This window comes from Bison bison, unplaced genomic scaffold, assembly GCF_000754665.1.
Source record: "Bison bison bison isolate TAMUID 2011002044 unplaced genomic scaffold, Bison_UMD1.0 scf7180017864516, whole genome shotgun sequence".
NCBI classification, from domain to species: Eukaryota; Metazoa; Chordata; class Mammalia; order Artiodactyla; family Bovidae; genus Bison; species Bison bison.
The window spans coordinates 7205990-7215852 of record NW_011495069.1 but is presented as its reverse complement, the minus strand read 5'-3'; the positions used below and the strand labels follow the sequence as shown (position 1 = coordinate 7215852).

At 44.4% G+C, this 9863-nt stretch overlaps 1 non-coding gene across 1 annotated transcript; it reads right to left on the bottom strand.

The window, feature by feature from the left end:
- Window positions 1–6882: 6882 nt before the first annotated feature.
- Window positions 6883–6954, bottom strand: TRNAE-UUC. Its single transcript has one exon. It is a non-coding gene; the product is annotated as a tRNA-Glu (tRNA).
- Between the last annotated feature and the right edge of the window lie 2909 nt (window positions 6955–9863).

Sequence of the window (9863 nt, the reverse complement as noted above, 5' to 3'; positions counted from 1 at the left end):
AATACAGGGGACATGAGTTTGATTCCTGGTCAGGCAACTGGGTCCATGTGCCACAGCTACTGAGCCCGAGTACTCGAGTATGCATGCCACAATTTAGAGAAGGCGCACAACGAAGTATCCCCATGCCAGAAAGAAGATCCCACCTGCTACAAGTAAGACTGTGCATGCGTGCCAAGTCGATTCAGTCATGTCCACCTCTTTGCGACCTTGTGGACTGTAGCCCACCTGGCTTCTCTGTCCATGGGATTCTCCAGGCAAGAATACTGGAGTGGGTGGCCATGCCCTTCTCCGGGGAATTGAATGCTGGCCTCTTACATCTCCCACATTGGCAGGCAAGTTCTTTACCACTCACACCACCTGGGAAGCCAAGACCTGATGCAGCCAAATAAATAAATAAAATTTTAAAAATTAAATAAATGAATTTCTGTTTGAATCGACCAGTCTGTGTCACTTTGTTGGAACAGCCCTCACAAGCTAATGCATAGGTATTATCCTCATTCTAGAGATGAGTAAAATGACAGCAGATGAATGGATAAGAAAGCTGTGGTACATATACACAATGGAGTATTACTCAGCCATTAAAAAGAATTCATTTGAATCAGTTCTAATGAGGTGGATGAAACTGGAGCCTATTGTACAGAGTGAAGTAAACCAGAAGGAAAAACACCAATACAGTATACTAACGCATATATATGGAATTTAGAAATATGATAACAATAACCCTGTATACGAGACAGCAAAAGAGACACTGATGTATGGAACAGTCTTATGGACTCTGTGGGAGAGGGAGAGGGTGGGAAGATTTGGGAGAATGGCATTGAAACATGTAACATATCATATATGAAACGAGATGCCAGTCCAGGTTCAATGCACGATACTGGATGCTTGGGGCTACTGCACTGGGACGACCCAGAGGGATGGTATGGGGAGGGAGGAGGGAGGAGGGTTCAGGATGGGGAGCACATGTATACCTGTGATGGATTCATTTTTATATTTGGCAAAACTAATACAATTACGTAAAGTTTAAAAATAAAATAAAATTTAAAAAAAATGGCACAAAGATACAAAAAAAATAAATAAATAAAATGAGACCTAGGAAGGAGAAGATACTTGTCTAAAATCACACAGCTGACATACAACAAACTCAGGTTCAGCGTTTGGTTTATCTGCTGGGAGTTGCAACCACATTACAAATGGCTTGACATTCATGTCGGTGTTAAGCAAATGACTGGAGAAGGGAATGTAGACAGACCTTATCCTATTGGTCAGTAAGCAAACAAGTTTGGTCAGTGAAATGCCTCCCAGTCTCACCCAGGTGAGAGGAAGGGGAAGCCAGAGAGGCCTGGATCAACTTCCTTCACCTTCTGGCCCAGAACTCTTCTGGCAGTGGTGACCATAAGTGGTCAGTGACTGAAAATCGTTCTTGATTTTATTTAAAATGAGCAACAAATCCTGTCATTCTAAGAGGTCATTCTTTTTTCTCTTTATCTCCCACACCCAAATTCCTCGATGGGCAGGATCCTTTACACTGTCTTGTAAATGTAGGGCTGGCTAGAGACCAAACACAGGGAAGCAAGTCAGCAAATATAAGTTTGGATCACACACTTTCACTTTTGATCTTGCGGAATGCCTGAGGGGCTGTGGTCCAGTGACCCATGGGCAATTGATAAAGACATTTAGACCAGATGTAGAATGTATGAATTATGAATTGACCCATTTGCTTACATCCCAATGAGGGTCACCATGTCTTATCAATTAATCGAGTTTATTTAACTTACCTGTCAAACCTACAACCAGATGAGTGGGGGTGGTAGAGCCAGCATATGCACAGATCATATCTAGATACCTACCGCCACAGTAGGAATGCCTGTCATTCCTCCACTCTCCTGAGGCCCAGGCAGCAGCTGGAGAAAGAGGAGCTTCCATAATGGCAAACCCACTCCAGTATTCTTGCCTGGAAAACCCCATGGATGGAGAAGCCTGGTGGGCTACAGTCCATGGAGTCACAAAGAGTTGGACAGGACTGAGCGACTTCACTTTCACTTTCCATAACTGCAAGGCAACTCATGGACCCAACAGAAGCTAAGATGCTATGGTCTATAACCTCATTCCAAAGAAGTGTGTGTAAATGTAAAGTGAATTAATGGAAATGTTAGTCTAGAATAGGTAGATTGGACATTTTATATTGGGAAATCTTTTGTTGTATTAAATAATCCTGTAATAAAATCCGTAAGTTTTTTTAAAAGGCTACCTCTGATCTGTTTGTATTTTATATATTTCATACATTAAAGCCAATTGCGTGAACAGAGAACAATTCACTGCACAGACACTCTGTGGCTTTGACACCCTGGAGTTCTGGAGGCTGACTTTTCATTTCCCCTGAACATTTAAGAGACACGCCTGAACTGTCTTTCTTGCTTCACCCCAAGTTCAAACGGAAGATCCCCTGGAGAAGGGAAAGGCTACCCACTCCAGTATTCTGGCCTGGAGAATACCATGGATGGTATAGTCCATGGGGTCGCAAAGAGTCAGACACGACTGAGCGACTTTCACTTTCTTCCAGGGAAAGGGAAGTGTTTGAAATTTTGAGCCACAAACATTGGGTGGGAAAGGAGGGTAGAGTTCTATTTAGATCTCTTGGGTTGTTTTGAGGGTTGCTATTGAAAATTGGATTTTATAGATAATTTAGTTAATAGCATATGTCAAAGTTATATTATAATCTTGTTCCAAAGGAAAAGGCTTTTAGTAGGCCAAATAAAAATTTTGCTCCAGGGACTTCCGTAGTGGTCCAGTGTACTGGTACAGGTTCCATCCCTGGTTGGGGAATAAGATCCCACATGCCCATGCTGCATGACGAAAAGATTTTTTAAAAAGATTTGCTCCATTATGGAAAAAAGAAAATGGATAGACAACCATTGTTTGATCAGATGAAGAAAGAGTTTCTAGACCCTTGATAGAAGACTCTCAGATAGAAATCAGTGGGGTAGTGTGTGTGTGTGTGTGTTAGTCAATCAGTCATGTCTGATTCTTTGTGACCCCATGGACTGTAGCCTGCCAGGCTCCTCTGTCCACATAATTCTCCGGGTAAGAATATTGGAATGGGTAGCCATTCCCTTCTCCAGGGGATCTTTCCGATCCATGATTGACCTGGGTCTCCTGCATTGCAGAAAGACTCTTTACTGTCTGAGCCACCAGTTACTTTGTAGGTGAGTAGCTAGTTTCCTACATGGAACACTGGACTAGTTCCAAATTGGGAAAGGAGTACGTCAAGGCTGTATATTGTCACCCTGCTTATTTAATTTCTATACAGAGTGGTGGTGGTTTAGTCACTAAGTTGTGTCCAACTCTTGTGATCCCATGGACTGTAGCCTGCCAGGCTCCTCTGTCCATGGAATTCTCCTGGTGAGAATACTAGAGTGAGTTGCCATTTCTTTCTCCAGAGGTACTTCCCGCCCCAGAAATTGAACCCGATCTTCTGCATTGCAGGCAGATTCTTCACTGACTGAGCTATGAGGGAAGCCCTGTAAGTGCTCTCTGCAGAGTACATCAAGCAAAATGTCGGGCTGAATGAAGCGCAAGCTGGAATCAAATTTGCCGGGAGAAATATCAATAACCTCAGATGTGCAGATGACACTACCGTTATGGCAGAAAGCAAAGGGGAACTAAAGAGCCTCTTGATAAAAGTGAAAAAGGAGAGTGAAACAGCTGGCTTAAAACTCAACTTTCAAAAAACTAAGATCATGGCATCTAGTCCCATCACTTCGTGGCAAATAGATGGGGAAACAATGGAAACAGTGACAGATTTATTTTCTTGGGCTCCAAAATCACTGCAGGTGGTGACTGCAGCCATGAACTTAAAAGCCACTTGTTCCTTGGAAGAAAAGCTATGACCAACCTAGACAGCAAAAACAGAGACATTACTTTGCCAACAAAGGCCTGCATAGTCAAAGCTAAGGTTTTTCCAGTAGTCATGTATGGATGTGAGAGTTGACCATAAAGGAGGTCACTCAGCTGTGCCTGACTCTTTGCGACCCCATGGACTGTAGCACACGAGGCTTCCCTGGTGTGAGCACGAAAGGATTGACGCTTTTGAAACATGCCATTGGAGAAGACTCTTGAGAGTCCCTTGGACAGCAAGGAGATCCAACCAGTCAATTCTAAAGGAAATCAACCCTGAATATTCATTGGAAGGACTGATGCTGAAGCTGAAGCTCCAATACTTTGGCTCCCTGATGCGAAGAGCTGACTCATTGGAAAAGACCCTGATGCTGGGAAAAATAGAAGGCAGGAGGAGAAGGGGATGACAGAGGACGAGATGGTTGGATGGCATCACCAACTCAATGGATATGAGTTTGAGCAGGCTTGGGGAGATTGTGAAGAACAGTAAAGCTTGGTGTGCTGCAGTCCATGGGGTTGCAAAGAGTTGGACACAACTGAATGAGCAACAACAAGAAACTAGTTTCCAGAATGTGTTGATCCCATTAAAATTCATCAAAAAATTGCTTTAAACTGCATGCTCAGTTGCTCAGTCATGTCTGGTTCTTTGTGACCCCAAGGGCCCTCCCAGGCTCCTCTGTCGATAGGATTTCCCAGGCAAGAATACTGGAGTGGGTTGTCATGTCCTTCTCCAGATTTAAACATTGTCAACTACAAATTGGTACCTGCCAAAAGTGTTTGTCAACGACTGAACAGCAACAAGGCCATTTGCCATCTGACTCTGTGGTGACTGGATACTGTGCTGCGGCAGTTGTTGACCTTTGACACGCCCTGAAGGCAGTCTAGGGTGGAGAGTGAGGCATTCTGTGTTCTAGGGAAACTGGTGGAACAGGTCTTTGTTGTTCAGTTGCTAACTTGTGTCCAACTCTTTGTGACCCCATGGACTGCAGCAGGCCAGACTCCTCTGTTCTTCACTATCTCCCGGAGTTTACTCAAACTCATGTCCATTAAGTCTGTGATGCCATCCAACCATCTCATCCTCTGTCACCCCCTTCTCCTCCTGCCCTCAATCTTTCCCAGCATCAGGGTCTTTTCCAATGAATTGGCCCTTCATATGAGGTGGCCAAAATATTGGAGCTTCAGCTTCAGCATCAGTCCTTCCAGTGAATATTCAGGGTTGAGGATTGACTGGTTTGATCTCCTTGATGGCCAAGGGACTCTCAAGAGTCTTCTCTAGCACCATAGTTTGAAAAGCATCAGCTTTCTTGATGGTCTCTCACATCCATACATCCATACATGACTACTGGGAAAACCATAGCTTTGACTATATGGACCTTTGTTGTCAAAGTGAGGTCTCTGCTTTCCAATATGCTGTCTAAGTTTGTCATAGCTTTTCTTCCAAGGAGCAACGATCTTTTAATTTTGTGGCTGCAGTCACTGTCTGCAGTGATTCTGGAGCTCAAGAAAATAAAGTCTGCCATTGTTTTCAGAAACTGATTTCATGATCCCAATCCTTGTATCTTCTCATATCTAGAAAAGTACTAAATCCCTTTATGGTAATCCAAGCTCCTCTTGACTAGTAGAAAACCTTTTGTAAGGTGCTTGATTGCACTGAACTCCCCCTTCACCAACATCTTATATGTTGACCTTCCCCCACTGCCTCTTTGGAATACTTCCTCAGAGCTGGCTGAGGTGCTGCAGTCTCCCAGGCTGCAGTTCTCATTCTGCCCCAAATAAAACAACTCTCACCCTGTGCATCTTTTTAGTCGACAACATGTTCTCAAAAATTTTGTTTTTGTTTTTCCTAGAGGGAAGCTGTGCATTAGATCCTACAAAAGCATTTTGCCCTAGATCAATTTGGGACAATTTGTCTTTTACTCTGATTAAACACGTTTATATTCCTAAAATGTTTAGTATAGTTCTTGGTATATAGAAAACTCTAGAATTCTTCAAGAGGGAGAAAAAGAAGAGAAAAAGAGAAAAGAAAAGAAGAAAGAGAAAGCCATGTTTCTCTCTTTTAAGCCTTAACTCTTCACTCTTGTTAAGGAAAAACTACTCAAAGTTTGGAAATAGGCTAAAAGGAATTATTGCATTTCTTTTTAATATTTGGGGGCATTGCCTAGCAGGTCTTATCAGTGATTATCCAATTCTTTAGAGGAGTGTACTTTTATTTCATTTATTATTTACTATTGACTAGAACATTTAAAAACTATGGGCTTCCCTGATAGCTCAGTTGGTAAAGTATCCACCTGCAATGCTGGAAGCTCCAGTTCCATTCCTGAGTCAGGAAGATCAGATGGCGGAGGGATAGGCTACCCACTCCAGTGTTCTTGGGCTTCACTTGCAGCTCAGATGGTAAAGAATCTGCCCGCAATGCGGATTATCCAGTTCTTTAAAGGGGTGTACTTTTATTTCATTTATTATTTACTATTGATCAAAACACTTAAAAAGTATGTAATTAATTTGTAGAAGGCTGAGACTGAAACCGAGAAGGGCCATGTGGGGATCCCAGGCATGGAGATCTTTCTGATCCCCTTTTCTCGTAGCAAGACTCCTGCCTCCATCACCTTCCTTGATTTAGAAAGGGCTGATTTGAATAGTTGCTAATTAAGGGCTTCCTTGGTGATTCAGGACTTCCATGGTGGCTCAGATGGTAAAGCGTCTGCCTACAATGTGGGAGACCCGGGTTCAGAAATTCCTAGGTCGGGAAGATGTCCTGGAGAAACAAATGGCAACCCACTCCTGTATTCTTGCCTGGAAAATCCCATGGACGGAGGAGCCTGTAGGCTACAGTCCATGGGGTCACAAAGAGTCGGACACGACCGAGCGACTTCACTTTTACTTTGGTGATTCAGAGGTAAAGAATACCTTTGAGTCTTTTACTGTCTCTTGCATTGACAGGATTCTTTACACTAGCGCCACCTGGGAAACACAAAAGTTTCCTTCTTCCCACACCGGGAGTCGAACCCGGGCCGCCTGGGTGAAAACCAGGAATCCTAACCGCTAGACCATGTGGGAGAAGACAAGGGAGGGGCGGCCAAGAAGCTACCTGCAGTAGGATGAAAGGGCCCAGAGACGTTCATCAAGTTCAGGAGAGTAACCACCCGATTGGAGGTTAAGGGAGTGCAAGCAGTTTCACACCCAATCTTGTCAAGTGGTGGTTTAGTCACTAAGTAGCGTCCAACTCTTGCGACACCATAGACTGTAGCCGGCCAGGGTCCTCTGTCCATGGGATTTTCTAGGCAAGAGTACCGGAGTGGGTTGCCATTTCCTTCAAAGACCCTACATTTGACCCACTGTTACGAAAACCATCATTAAGTTCTCTGGATTTGAGACACAGGTTTTCGAGGCAAAAGCCCCGTGTGTGTCTCCCTTCGCCCGGCAAAGCAATAAAGCTATTCTTTCCTGCTTCACCCAAAACTTATGTCTCTGGGATTTGATTCGGCAAGGGTGTACAGAGAGGCCGAGCTTTCGGGTAACGAAATTAACCCAAATGTTTTCTGTCCAGAAAGAAAGTGAAAGAAAGTGAAGTCGCTCAGTCGCGTCCGACTTTTTGCGACCCCGTGGACTGTGGCCCACCAGGCCCCTCTATCCATGGAATTTTTCAGGCAACAAATGCTGGAGTGGGTTGCCATTTCCTTCTCCAGGTGATCTTAACCCAGGGATCGAACCTGGGTCTTCCACATTGCGAGTAGACACTTTACCATCCGAGCCACCATGGAAAGCCAATGCTACTCTGTCCAATAGCGATACAAAACAATTTTTTACTAGAAAAAGATAATTCCAGGGCTCCCGTTGCAGCTCAGTGGTAAAGAATCCTCCTGCCAATGCAGGAGACATGGGTTTGATCCCTAATCTGGGAAGATCCCACACGCCGAGGAGCAGCTAAACCCGTGCGTGCGTGCTAAGTCGCTTCAGTGGTGTCTGACTCTTTGTGACCCCATGGGACTATAGCCCGCCAGCTCCTCTGTCCATGGGATTTCCCAGGCAAGAATATTGGAGTGGGTTGCCATTTCCTCCTCCAGGGGATCTTCCCGACCCAGGGATGGAACCAATGTCTCTTAGGTCTTCCTGCTTTGGCAGGCGTCTTTTTCACCACTAGCGCCGCCTGGGAAGCGAAGCCCGTGAGCCGCAGCTATTGAGCCTGTGTTTTAGAGCCGGGGAGCCGCAATAACTGAGTCCACGTGTTGTAACTCCTGAAGCTCGCCGACTCAACAGGAGGAGGCACTGCAATGAGAAACCTGCGTACCGCAACTATAGAGCAGCCCCCACACACCGCAGTTAGAGAAAAATCCTAGCAGCAGTGAACACCCAGCGCAGCCAAAAATAAAATCAAATTAAATTAAAAAGAAAAAGACAACTCCAAAGATTATTGTGTTATTGCCCTTTGGGCATTAATTGGATTGTCTTTTTTTTTTTTTTTGATTATCGAGCATTCATTCTCTCTGTTGAGACCATATCCACTGATCTGTTTCCCCCTCCCCCTCCCAACACTATGCAGCTTTCAGGATTTCAGTTCCCCTGCCAGAGATTAAACCCGGGCAGGCCACAGCAGTGAACGCCTTGAATCCTAACCACTAGGCCACCAAGCAACTCCCATCTACTGATCTGTTTTTACGTTCACTGATCATTTCCTTGGTTATATCCAACCTAATGTTAATCACACCCAAAGCATTTTTGACTGCAGATACGGCATTTTCAGTTTGGGGATTTCAAACTGATTTCAAACTTGGTTTTTCTTTTATAGTTCCCAACTCTCTCCGGAAATTTCTCATCTCTTCAGTCATTATGCAGATCTTCTGTAGACTCTGATAAATTCATCCATGTTATTTCAACTTTTTGCTAATTTCAACGTTTGAGTCATTTGTGGGTATCTTTAGATTGACCGATCTTTCTCTTCATTACAGATCACAGTTTCCTGTTTTGTTGAATGTTTAATAATTTTTAAAAATCAATTACTTCTTTCTGGCCGTGCTGGGTCTTCATTGCTCTTTCCTTGGGCTTTCTCTAGCTGCAGCAAGTGGGGGACTACTCTTTGCCGCAGGACACGGGCTTCTCACTGCGGAGCACAGGCTCTAGGTGCCCGGTGTTCAGTAGTTGCAGCACCCAGGCTCAGTAGTTGCTGCTCTTGGGCTCTAGAACATGGGCTCGGTAGTTGTAGTGCATGGGCTTAGTTGCTCCACAGCATGTGGAAGAAGAAGCCCTTCCCAGACCAGGGATCAAACCCATGTCCCCTGCATTGGCAGGCAAGTTCTTATCCTCTGCTGCTGCTGCTGCAAAGTCAGTTCAGTTGTGTCTGACTCTGTGCGACCCCATAGACGGCAGCCCACCAGGCTCCCCCGTCCCTGGGATTCTCCAGGCAAGAACACTGGAGTGGGTTGCCATTTCCTTCTCCAATGCATGAAAGTGAAAAGTGAAAGTGAAGTTGCTCAGTCGTGTCCGACTCTTAACGACCCCATGGACTGCAGCCTACCAGGCTCCTCCGCCCATGGGACTTTCCAGGCAAGAGTACTGGAGTGGGGGGCCATTGCCTTCTCCACTTATCCTCTGCACCACCAGGGAAGTCTGAAAGTCTAATAATTTTATTATGTATTTGACATTGTGGATTATATGTGATAGAAACTAGATTCTGTTATCTTCCTCTGAAGAACATAGTTTCATTCTAACCAGGACATGAAAGTAACCTAATGCTCATTAACAGGTTCATGTGGTACAAATATACAGTGAAATATAACTCAACCATAAAAAGGAATGAAATTGGGTCATTTGTGAAGTGAGTCCAAAATAGGAAAACAAATATTGTATATTAATGCATATATGTGGAATCTAGAAAAATGGTAAAGATGAACCTATTTGAAAGGCAGGAATAGAGATTTTGACAGAGAACAGACGTGTGAACACGGGGAGGATCGGGCGTGGGGTGCATT